This window comes from Cupressus sempervirens, chromosome 6 (genome assembly GCF_028749045.1).
Source record: "Cupressus sempervirens isolate cs-2001-9-10 chromosome 6, ASM2874904v1, whole genome shotgun sequence".
Lineage (NCBI taxonomy): Eukaryota > Viridiplantae > Streptophyta > Pinopsida > Cupressales > Cupressaceae > Cupressus > Cupressus sempervirens.
The window spans coordinates 594,871,644-594,885,463 of NC_143123.1; the positions used below are offsets into that span (position 1 = coordinate 594,871,644).

Genomic DNA, 13,820 nt, shown 5'->3' on the forward strand with positions numbered 1-13,820 from the left:
CACATAAGACTTATAGATTGCTGAGATAGGAGACAAGAACCAGAACAAAACTAGTGAAATTGTTGCTCATATGTATTCATTTACTTGAAACTATACATTCAGATGCATAAAATTAAAACATGAAACAACCTAATATCTCAAAACTATCTGTATTATCTTTACAACTGTTGTTCACATGAGATTTCTTCAGAAGAAAATGTGTGGTATCACAGTATGGGAACATATCAAAATTGGATCCAAAATCTGGTATCTCAGTAGTGACTATTTTTCTCCAGAAATTGGAGCCCCAAAAACTGGACCCATTAAATAACAGAAAGAAAGAATGATATAGAAGAGAAAGAATTTCTGGATCTGATCTTTACTTGACAAGTGTCCACTTGAAATTCAATCATCTGGCAATTGAAAACTTCGTCCTTCCTTCTCCATCTTGATCTGATTTGATTTCATCATTGCCTTGTAACTGATTTGCAAAATATCCCCTCCTGAATGATGAAATCCCTTATTTGCTAAATATCTAATTTTCATCAAAATGCTGATAAAACTTGCTTTAACTGACTCAGAGATGCCCCCAACTAAATTCTCCTTGTCTTTTACACATTTTCAAGCTATTAATTTGCCAAAAATCACAACTGAACTTTGTGGTCTGAAAACGGTTGCAATTCAGGTACCTGATAGAAAACCTCGTGTAACTCAAACAGACTAATACCTATGCAAAAACCAACTCCAGAATCAGAAAGTTCATCTTCTCTCGATTTCGGCGATATGTAACATCGCCTATCTGGGCTCTCGAAAACCTCCTGAAAGTCATTTTAAAAATGACTCCTTTGCTAGAAAGTTCAGGCTTGCACTCAAGACATTTTCAAAAATTTAAAAGTTTCTAAAGTTTAAACTTTAGAAAAGAGCCTCATTTGAGTTTTAAAAAGATGCACGTCAACTATTTTTTATAAAAATAATAATAAAATATTATTATTTTTTATTCTTTAATATTGCCCTCTCCTTCAATCTGGGTCAACCTTCAGTTGACCAACCTTTCTGCCACGTGGCAGCCTCTGATTGGCTGATCGGTGCCACGTCAGCACCGGAGGGACCCAGTGCCACATGTCGCAATCCCACTTTCCTACATTATTTATCCCCCTCGTATCCCCATAATGCGAGATTACGCTGACCGTCAGATCGTGACACGTGTCACCATCTGACGCATCCTCACAAGTTGCACCTGATCGTCACCTCACCGCCAGCTGGGACCCACTTGCCACGTGTCCAAATTTTTCTTTCTCGCATATTTTAAATCATGCGCAACTTCATATTGCAGGGAAGCAGGCACCCGTCAATTTTTGCCACATGGCGTCATCTCGTGCGATCTCCAATTTTGGGTGCCAACTCATCTCGATTGTTTTTTCATTAAAAATTTTGAACCTGTCACACTGGCTGACATCATCATTTAACAGACTACACCATCTAGGGTGTAAAGGGCCCACCTCACATGACCCTTGCCTCTAAAAAGGCACTCACTTGAATTCATCTTGATTAAGGTAATGTGTAGTATTTAAAAGCTACATTGTGGCCTTCCACAATAAATGTGGGATTAACGGTTTTGAGGGAATCTACCATGGACAAGTTCATACCTTCGATCTACCTGTAGACATTCATGCCTTGGCATCTTCAAATGGCTCCTTGGATGTGGGGAACTCTGCAAATCATGTGGATGCTACTGCTGATATGGCATGGATGGCTTTGAGATGTTCTTTGTTGTGTCTTTGCTCTGTTATAAGCTGCTGTTTGAAATTACATTGACCTGCAATTTTTCGTGTTGTGGGCTTCTGTCTCACAGGCTGGGTGGATTAATGTTTGACTGGAGGCATCTTTGACTTGCATTTTTGCTCACGAGCTTCTTGCTCAACAATGTGGTCTTCATTCCTTATGAATTGAGCCAGCGTTGCAAAAATGAAAACGGTGGTGAGTGTGTGGGGGCTCCTTTTAATGGATGGCTTCTTTTCTGGGTCAATAGCCTCCAAACAGCTCCCCTATTTTAACACTCTTCCACTCTTCCTTTGTTCCTTGCATGTGAGGTTCTTTCAATTTTCTTTCACAGGCATTGGGCTTTCTCTAACCTTAAAACCTTTGCTTCGACCTCAAGTTCAACTCCAATGCATGCAACAGACAAGCAAGAAATGCTCATTTTAGTCTACACAAGCTCTTTATCTCCAGCAATTGTCTTCACAGCTGCCAATCCCATAATACTCGCAATCATTGCCACCACTCCTCCATGCAATATTTCATATACATTCGCAATGGGTGACTTGACTTTGAGTGTCAAAATGACAATGCTAGGTTGCACACGGTCCACTTTCAAATGATGGAGAAGTAGAGTGCGGTTCAAGGCGTAACACTGAGTTTGAGATGGAAGAAAAGCAAAGGAATGCATAGCTTCAAGCCTTTTAACCATTACAGATTGAGAATGATCAACAAAGACAGAGGATAAGATTGATCTGATGGCCTCTCCTGTGTATTGGCAAGAGATGATTGTGTCATTCTAAGACCCTTTGACATTGTGCTTTTTTAGTGCTACGTGGGATCTTTGAGCAACATGATTTTAAAACGTTGTTGTTTATTGCCTTGCTCGTAATGACACAAGCAACATCTCGAAGCTTCTCAAAACTTGACATTTGAAATACAACTTGAAATACCTCTTCATTCCCTTTTTTGGAATATAAATATGTCGATAAGAAGATAGTGCACTCCAAGTCTCATATCTGACACCCCCTCAACCTGTGGTCTAGAGAAATTTTAGTCAGGCCCCATAGTGGGTTTGACTAAAAAAAATTTTGTTTTCAAACAACTAAGCTAGAAAATTGATCAACTAAACATCTAATACTGATTCAAATCAAATTTGATTTCTAAATAATCGATTTGAAACTCATTTTACCACTTCTTGTCGAACTATCAGTTTCATGTCAAGAGGTCCATTGACTGCCTTTAAAGACTAACCCGAACAACTGACCAAGCTCTGAAACTCAAGATCTCTATTCTCTCTGACACGTTCAATAGGCTTTCTAGATCTCGTTGCATGAAGACATCAGGTTCAAAAGTTATTGACCTCCGAAGCTGCCAACTTAAATTCACCTGCAGATAAATATGTTAGAAAATTGGAAAGTGTGTTTTGAAATGGCTTGGAAAACTGGACAAACGGGCACATGAGTTAATGAAAACTGGGGAACTGGCAGATTGTCATGAGGATAGTATGATTATACGATATAGGCTCATGAAGAATCACAGGGAAAAATTGGCGAGGGCACAAAGTTGGCTACTTAGATTTGCAAGATAGAGGACATCAGTAAAATATCATTTTTTGCGAATGGAAAGACCCTGGAAAAGTATACAAATGGATTTGTCAAGATTTGAAAACTAGCACACTTGGAGTATTTTCAGTATAAAACACAAGGAAACAAACCATTTGATCACACCTATCACAGATCAGGAGATATGACATCTCGAACAGGGGTTACAATCAATCTGCAATTACTGACACCAGTTGAAACTTATAAATTGCGTTTGAAATCACGCTTGAAAATTGACCAAACGGATTCGTCATAAGCTGAAACTTGGAACATAACAAGTCTTTGACGTCTACAATACAACACCAAATGAATTTTAGCATTTTGATCAACTAGTCAATAATTATAACTCGTCAAACAGGGCTTCCCAGAATTATGAACATTTTGCAAATGTGTGAAAATAGTAACTGACCAACTTTGAGGGATTCAAAACCTAGTCAAACGGACTCAAAACGACTTGAAACCTGAAACATAGGTTCTCGGGTATGGACACTAGATAATCTCAAAATGGAAAGTCATGATAAATTTCTGGGTGCAAGATATTCATTGGCAAACATAGCCTCCTGTCGCTATTTGACACTTGAGTGAAAATGCAAAATTGATACTAGCTCAAAACAGAACTTTGCCAAATGACTCGAAATGATAATTGAACTTCATGGAATGCTTAGGAGGACTGAATGAAAGGTGTTAGAAATGTTAAACACCTCACAAGCCTTAAGGGTACAACTGAGTACATTTGCATTTATGGGGATTTCATAGGCTTGACTTGATTCAATATTTTAAATGATCGCTCAAAATGAGAACGCAATTTTGAGCACCAACATGGTCTATAAATGTTTTTCCTAATTCATTAGTGGATGTAACTAGTGATAAAAGTCATGCTAGATAGATCTTAATGCAGCCCTATTTTGTGCACTAATAGATAGACCTTCAGTTCATAGAGCAATAGAGAGTAGTACTACTAAAGTTGATCCATTTCTTAGAGTAGTTCGTGTGATTAGTATTGGTTCATATGCAAGGACATTGTTGCTAAACAAGAAAACTATGTTTCCATTAAAAGAACAAAAGCTTCATAGTGCTTTAAAATTGTTATTATTTAAAGTGTAAATTTAATTTACTTTTACATTGCTTTTTTGGATTGATAATCTCTTTATGTTTTTGTAGGTAATAATCTTTCTTTGATCATCTTTTTGATATAACATTGAGACTATTTGGATCCACCATACATAAAAGTTGCGTAGTTTCATATCATTACTACATAATTTTTATTTTCTTCCATTTATTATACTATATTAAATTTATTGATCTAACAATCTAATCTTTTTTAAAAGGTGGAATTAAAAAATTAGTTGATTACATCTTTTGAGGAGAAATTTGGAAAAAAACATTTTTGACATTGGCCTACTTCTCAAAAGAGCATCAAAGCATTTAAAGACTATAAGGGATCAATATAGAAGGGGTCTTAAGGAGAACCCAAAGTACAATCATCCTCTTATGATTCCACTAATGGAGTGGAATGAAATAATAGAAGATGAAAAGGAGAAAAGGTTATGTGAAAATAGAGTAAATGAAGCAACATAAGGGAAAAAAAGGTATGCCATGATAGTATTAAGTACATTGTAATCATGCACTAATTAGTAATATTTGTAAATATATAATCTAAGCTGTTTCAAATTGTTCATAGATTATAGGATACATCTGTGGCTACAAAAGTGGGACTACAAAAGGTTGGCCAACACAAACTTAGCTCTAGTGGCTATATGAATCCCCAGTCTGAACTTGTAAGTAGAAGCAATGAAATTTAATATTTATTTTTTTATATAATGTTGCAAACAATTTTGTTTAATGAAACCATACATGGAAAACTGATGATATTAAGCAAAGAATATAGGGTACAAAATTCAATGTGGAGCTTATAGATGAAGATAGAAAAATTTCCTTGAAGGAAGGCTATAGAGTCGTGGCTACATGCCTATGCGAAGAATTTGAAAGCCTTGCCCAAGAATCCAATGCAACAAATGATATCTCATAGGTAAATTGGTTAGATGAAAAGTAAATGAAATAGAATAGTTGAGAAGATTATTTTTTGGTGTTAGTTTTGAACATAAATTGATTGCATAACAATGTGCATAACATTTTAATATAGCCTTCATATCCTATCATAGAACCTACTCATGACAAAGGCCATGATGTGCATTATAGTGGTGGAGGTATTAATTTGCTATTGGAAATTAAGTATGCAATTATGAAGACAATTTAACATCTTTAATTAAAATTTGATGTGTATCCTTTTTTTGAATATTTCAGAGCATGTTGAACATCATGGTGAAGGAGTGGAGCATGTTCTAAGTGTTCAACATGTTGACGTGGCGGTGGATCAAAATGTTAATGTACATGATATGGCATTGTCAAGTAATAGAAATGCATGTTATGTTGTACTGGTACTTAATTGCAGACTTGTAACAGTTAAAAAAAGAAAAAGAGTATGCCAATTTGTCTTGTTTACTTGTTCTTGCAACAAAGCCCCCTTTAGTGCAGCAACATCTTGCTCCTCCAAAGAGAAGGAGCCATCGTAATTTGACATTACATGTTCCAGAAGAGGAGGAGAATGAGGAAGATATGGATGATCCTATGATTTTTTTTTTCTTAAGAGAGCTAAGAAAAACATAAAGAAGAAATGATGTTTTAAAAATGCTCTTCGATAAACCTTGTTGAATAATGAAAGAATTTTTTTAAAAGTAATTATCTATGAATGATGCGTATTAATATTGATTTTTGTTTAATGTTAATTAATATTGTTATGTTTTAATGAAGTCTTAATTAGTATTGTGTATTAATGAATTTTATATCATATTGATGAATGTTATGTGATTGTATTGATTAAATGTTATAGTTCATAAAAGGATGAATGAATCAATGAAGTGTGTAATTAGATGATAATGGGTAATTTATATTGATGTTAGGGGGGGGGGGTGAGGCCAGATGAGCTTCCACCTTCATGTGGTTGGCCTTGTTACGTAGAGAATATTATAGTATTCTTGACACCAAGTGGAGCTCAAACTAACATACCAAGGAATCACAAAACCCAAATCCATTTACTTCTCATGTTCTCATCCCAATAAGTCATCTTTTCTACCACTTTTATTTGGAAGTGTCTAAAGCCTAATCGATTCATCATCTGCATATCCTGAAATCATAACACTCCAAAGAAAAGAATGATGTGCTTGAATAATGTATAACCACTTTATTTGGATGCCAATTGCTTGCATCACCAAGTTGAGGTAGTGTAACTTGTAAGGTGAAAAGAATATGTGCTCATATCTCACCTCAACTAATGCAAAGTCTACAACCTTAATTCACCAAAATCTTCTTAAGTTCCTAGTAGCACCCAACCCACTACAAGATGCGAAGAAAGGTTACTAGCCTTTACCCAATGCTGACCTCTACCTCTCCAAGTGGACTCCACTTCTCTAAGGTCTTACCCCCTCTCTAGGGATCTTAGAAAATTTGGGTCAAATTAAGGCTTTAGGGACACTAGCCCTCAACTAGGCCAAATATGGCAAATTAGGCAAAATGCTTTCAAGGCTTCAAACAAAGACTAGTTTCATCATTCCTAGTTCTATATACCTTAGTTTTTATTGAATACAAATACAAGAACTCTACTACTTAACCTTTGATTTAAATATGACCAAATTTTTTGACAAGATTATCTAATATGAATCCTAAAATCTCTTTCCACGATAGTGGTTGGCTTTGACATGATTTTTGCTAAGTTCATTTTTGTGTACATAGGTTGGAATGGAGCAATGGGCTCACTGGGTTCACCAAAAATTCTAGCATGGTGCTATCTAGAATATCCACGAGGTATGAAATTAATGCTATTATATTTTGAGCTAAAGTGGATGAAAAAATGATCTTCAACCCTAAAATTCCACTATAACAAAAAAAAAAAAGGTTTACTTACTCTATTCTAATCAAACATTCACTTGGTTTTACAATCTCATCATAGGCTTAGAGATGGACCTTTTGAAATGAACAATATATTTATTATCCTCAATTCCCTCCATGCCAATGTCTCACTAACATACAGACTCTACTACAAAGGCATTATGCCAAGTCTTTGTTTTGGTGTTGTATGGACTGCCCCTTACCTTATCTTCTATATTTTTATGAATTCAATCTTGGAAAATGGTGCAATAATTTTAAGGATCCTGAGCTAATATAGCATCTACTCATACAAGATAAGGATCAGTTACCACTTACTAAAAGCCCTTTCAGCTTACATTCGAGAAAAGTAGTTTATTTGTCTCTTCCTTTGCATAGGTTACCTTAACTATTTACTGATTTTTTTATAACCAATGCATGAACTTGTCCTCATAGAAATTTCTTGAATGTTTTTTATATTTAAATTTGGTCTATTGCATTTTAATATTCCAATTTTCTTCTTGCATTTTGTTCCCAGTGAATCTAAAGAATACTTGGCTAAGGAGAACTCATATGCATATGTACATGTTTATAATTTTAGAATCACTTTATAACATAAGTTGTAGTAATTGCTCGTGATATTTTTTTTTAAAACCTTTCCTTTTAGGAAGGACTTTTAATTCCACATTTTGGTTACTACCTTTTATTTTTGATATTAGAATAGTTTAATCATTGGATATAATCAATTTAGCTGGATATATTCAATAGAAAAATATCAAAATTCTAGAAGTTGCTTTAGGAACTAGATACAATAAAGGAATACATCTTATTACATATCAAGAACTTATCCCATGGAAACAAATGGGAAGTATATATAGCACAAGGAATTAAGAGTAGTAGTATAATCATCAGAGCACATCAAACTTGATAGTATCAAATTTGATAAAGAAGTAACTAACATCCTTCATGAGGGCCCCAACCATCATCACTTTCTAGAGACTCCAAAAAGTATGTAGCAAATAGTTCATCATTCCAGCCTACTAGGACATATTCCTTTAGTGCATTATCATCAAGGCCCATGAAATCTTCATGCTCATTCATATCAAGGGCAGAGTTCTAGGTGTCATTGGAAATATTCAAATCTTTCATCATCTTATCTAGTTTATTTAATTCAACGGGATCCACCATATCTTTGTATTGATTTAGATAGTGGATAGCTTTGACATATTCCTTGTGAATGAGAAGCATTCCATCTTGAACTAGCATCATAAAATGAGCCATAAAAATCTCCAAAAGTGTATGAGTTTACTTGTAAGCCTAGTAAGTCTTCTAGAGTACTTAGCTAGGGAGAACACATATGCATGTGTATATGCTTATAATTTCAAAAAGGCTTTATAGCATAAGCTATAGCAACTACTTGTGATATTGTTGTTTTAAACTTTACCTTTTAGGAAGGACTTGTAGTTCCATGCTTTGTTGACTACCTTTTATTTTTGCACTATATACCATATATTAAATATCCATTCCACTTACATTGTTTTAATAATATGTTTTTCTCTTAGATGAAGGATTGGAGCCTTCACTAATATTTCTTTCTAGCTATGTCAGCTATGCAAACTAAAATATGAAATAGTGAGCAAGAAGAATGGATTGAATAACATTGACAAGGTGATAAAGAAAAAAAACCTTCAATATATGAACATAACCTTGCTATTTTCCATGACATTGAAGCATTGCATGAATAAGGCCAGGTTTCAATTACAAATTTTGATTTTCCTAAAAACATTTAATTAAAAACTTATTAATATGAAGACAAAAACTTTCATTTCAGCTAAAGAAATCACAACTATTAACCAAACAAATAGGGCATCATTGCAGGATATGCACACAGTGGGTTTTTTTGAAAGGAATTTGGAGCTTCTTAAAAAAGTACAACTATAAGGTAAAAAGTGCAACTCTATAACCTTTTATAGAATCATCCCTATCTTAATCCTATATCCAAATAATGAAGCACATTATGTCTTGATGCAAAAATGGGAGATCTAGTAATTTTCAAAAGATAAGAGGATTGATAAAAGATAGAGGAATAAAAGAGTTACCTAGATGCAGTTGGATTGAAATCTGTAAATGGTCCATTATTTTGATATAGGGTTAAGATTGCCCACAAACATATGAGAGTATGCAAAGTTGGAAATTTATCTTGCAACATGAAGAAAATGGATATATTAGTATTTTAGCTATTCATTATTTTTTTGTTGGTTAAAATGATTAGAAATCTTCTATTTTTCTTTTAGTTCCTCAAATTCTTTTGTAGTTTCATAATTTAGCTTGTTACGAAGATATACTTGGTAGTATTTCAATGGTCAATTGTTAATGATTGATGCATTTCTTTACTATAGTAAATTATACTAAGAAGGAAAAACTTTTAACCCTACATGAAAAATTCTCATGGAAGTGATGCTTGTATGTGGAATCCTCTTTGTACAGGGTAGTGAGAAGGATTAGTCATGGATGGAAAATAAATGAGTTCTACAATTTCCTACTACATAAATTTTAACATATTCTACATGGTAATTAATTTTAAGAGTGATCTTGAAGGAAACCATAAGAAATCCAACCTAATATATTATATTATGCTATTCAAGTACACTATATTATGTCTGACTCTAGATTTTTTTTTTGGGGAAAATGGGCATAATTATTAGTCCTAATTTGTAATTGGTTTCTTTTTATATTTTTTTTTGGGTAACAAAAATTCTAACATCTTATATTATACATCATTTTCCATCATTTATCAATGATTATAATAAAGAGCTAAAGAGACCTCAAAAAAATTGTTGATTGCATATCAATAAACTAAAAGGAAAGAGGAGGAGATGTCAACCAAGGTTATAGGGAAAGACCTTTTAGTTAACTATCAATTTTAGAATGGTCATTTGTCTACAGAAGTAATAGATTATAAAATAGGATTAATCTACTCAAGATTAATGTAAATTTGATAATGAAAGATTATTTGAATAATTGGGGGTCACCACATTTCCTCTAATCAAGATTCAGGTAAATTTGATAATGAACGATTATTTGAATAATCTGTTACATCGAATAGTTATATCTATATTCATAGGCTTCACTCAAAACATAAATCTAGGATCAATTTCATTTTTTTAGAATATGGAAATCATAGTACAAATTTGAAAGAAGAACACTTCACAGAAGCACATAAATTCATGCATTTACAATTTGATGATGAGGGAGGGAATGTTGCTCTATACACATTCTTACCCTTTTTGGTAGGCCTACGAGTTTATGTAGGATTAGATTTTTCAAATATTGAGAAATTACTATTTGTATATCATTTTTTTAATATGTTTTCAAGCTTCACACCAATCAACCCAAATGAAAAAGTATTAGGTTTTCCTATAAAACTTTTTGCTAGATCCTAGAATCATTCCATGGAGGCAACCAAAATACATTTGCAAGTCACTCAAGTGTTATTTTCAAATCTTGGTAGCTCAAATATGCCTTATAAAATAGGATTACTAGATGGCTTGGAAAAGATGGAAGGTGGAGAATTTTTGTGGGAAACAAGGAAGATCAACATCTTAATGGAAAGGCCCTTCTTTACACAACCAAAGATTTTGTTCACTAGACTAAAAAGAAGCACCCTCTCCATTCCTCTAAGAAGACAGGAATGTGGGATTGTTTGTTCATTAGATCTTGTTGGAAGTTGTTAAAATTTTCATTTTATATAAGTTGAACTCACCAAAACCCCCTTTTTAAACACCCAACAAAGCAATACACCAAATGGCACACTAATCACATAGTAACAACCAATATTGATGTACAAAATGTAGGATTGCCACCCTAATCCCACTGCTACCTTTATTTCAAATTCATAAGGAAGAAGAATACTTATAGCTCTTATTGGTCATTACAATTTTTATCTTTCTTTTGAGATACCATGTTTATAGCACTATCATTTGAAAAAAGTAAGTCAATTTTGAAAAAAAACAAGACTTACACACATAAAATAGAAAAGTTGTTTACCTAATAGCACTGGTTAAATACTATTGAGGAGCATAGTAAAGGCTAGCAAAATTGACAGTTTAGAAACTACATCTATAATTATGGTACTGTTTGTGAAAATTAGGCCAAATTCCTAGTGAAGCACAAGTATGAGAGAACAAAAAACAAGGCCTATCATGGTTGAAGAAATTGCAGAAATAATAACTAAAAATTTGGCTCCTTTTCCATTTCTAGCCCCTAGCTCATTGGCTACCCTCACACTACATTCACAAGCATGCATATTTATATAACAATCAATACACACCAAAATATAAGACATAATGCATATGATATTAACTCATTTATAGTACAATTTGTGACTACTTAACATATGAATTAGATCATATAGAGGACAGAGATGATAGCTACTTTCTAATTCCCTAGATTAGAGGCAGCTAGACTTATATAATACATTTTAAGTTTTAAAATGTTGAGATGGTTCATTTAAAAATACAATAGTTTTTCAATAATGTTTGTCTATTAGCATTATTTTAGATCATCTTAAAAAATCAAAGCTTGAATATGTTGTTTAAGCCAAACCAAACTGGAAGAAGTATAATCTAAGATTGAATGTAGTTCTAACAAGAAGTCACCATTGGAAAAGTGGGCAATGCTAGAATTTGGATATAACAAGAAGAAGGTGGAGAGGGTTTTTTGGTTAAAATCTTTAGAAGTTAAAATCTTTAGAACTAGGCATTTAGTTATTGTTTTAGATAATCATCATATTTCATTTCCTTTTGTGGAACCAAAACTACCAAAGAAAATGCAAAACTAAGATAAGCATGCAAGTTATTCAAAGAGTCCAACATAACAAGAAAGAGGGTATTGAAATGGTTGACTTGTCCATAATAATGCTGAAACGATAATTTTATGAAAATTAATGTAGTTTCAAAATCATGGGAGACTTTGAATGAAAATGAGATTTTATTATCTAAAAATGCATGGGATGAGAATAGGATGATGTTTCCTATCCTTGGAGTAAGATGGGCATGTCTTCAAAATAGTAAAGTAGTTGTATTCAAATTTTGAAATATATAGTAGAATTCAAGAATATGACTTTAAATAAACCTAAACCTATAAGAATTAGGGGTAGACATGAACTATAAAATCAGCATTATATATTCATGTTGTGTTGAAAATATTTACATTTTTCCTATTTTGTTAATTATAGGAAATACTTTCTAATTGATTAGTACATACCTAGTGGCATCAAAGAAACCAAGTGGTATCATCATCTCCAAACCATTGATGCTTGTTTTGTAAAATGCATATCAAGGTTTTAGAACATACATTTTTGCACCATTATATAAATCCCTTCCCTATATTTCTTCAAAACATATGATGTAGAGAAAATGGTTTTGTTTTCTAATACTAGATTGAAAGGGAATCAATCATAACTTTTGAATCTAACAAGTTTCCTATTAACAGGACCAAAATTCTATAGTACACATCTCTAAATTATTCACAAGATGGAAGTTTGTTAGAAGTTAGAAGCATAACCATCTGAAGAGTCAAACCCAACCACATTTAAAATATATTGAGTACTAGAATAGGAAACTATTCAGTTGTATATCTGTGTTGAGATTGTATGCAAGTTTTTAACCATCAATGTTTTGGATCATACTCCATCTATCTTGGAGTATGATCCAAACTGTGGATGGTCAAAAATTTCTATCATAGATTATGATCTAAAACATTTAAAGTAAAAAATTTGCACACAATGTCAGCCCAAAAATGCAAATAAATAATTCATAAATTGTACAAATCTTGTATCTTTAGAATAGGAAACTTACCAAAGCATGACACATGATGTGGCAGAAAGCTTTAAAAAGGCCACAAGTCAAAGAATGTATCTTTAGAAAAACCTATCCATGTTAATGAGCTAACCCCACATGTGGCATAAAGAATGAGGCCAATTGTGGGAATCTACCATGCCAAATTCATTGTAATGGTAGAACCAATCAACCCCATTTCAAGTTTAAAAATCAATAGCCAACTAACAAAAATGTGGATCACCAAAGTTGCTACAAAGATCCAGGTAATGACCATGTTCTTTAACTAGGACTACAAAAATTACTAGGTTGGAAAGTAGAAAACATATGTAAAATGTTGAGGAATGAGCCAATTTGAAAGTGTTCCTATTAATTCAACAATTTCATCTGACTATCCAAGGATCTTTAAGTTGGGAGTTGCATAAATATACATTGGTAGGAGAAGAATTGTAACACAAAGATCCTTGATTTTTATCCTGTTTCTATATTGGGAAAACATGGTCTTGATACTTTTGTTACTTGGCCTAAGATCAAACATGTCTTGAAGGCATCCCTCAATGAAACAAGATTTGAGTATTATACAATTGGGACTTACTTCATGGACATTGATAGCTATGTTCTAAACAATTCAAGTGCTAAAAATGAACATGGACTAAGATATGATTATGGAAAATTCTATGCATCCAAAACATTTTTTGATAGTCATAATAATATAAGGGTCTTG

At 33.2% G+C, this 13,820-nt stretch overlaps 1 pseudogene; it reads right to left on the reverse strand.

Moving 5' to 3' along the window:
- Positions 1–2,185: 2,185 nt before the first annotated feature.
- LOC149553649 (protein DETOXIFICATION 27-like) lies at positions 2,186–13,595 on the reverse strand (annotated as a pseudogene).
- Between the last annotated feature and the right edge of the window lie 225 nt (positions 13,596–13,820).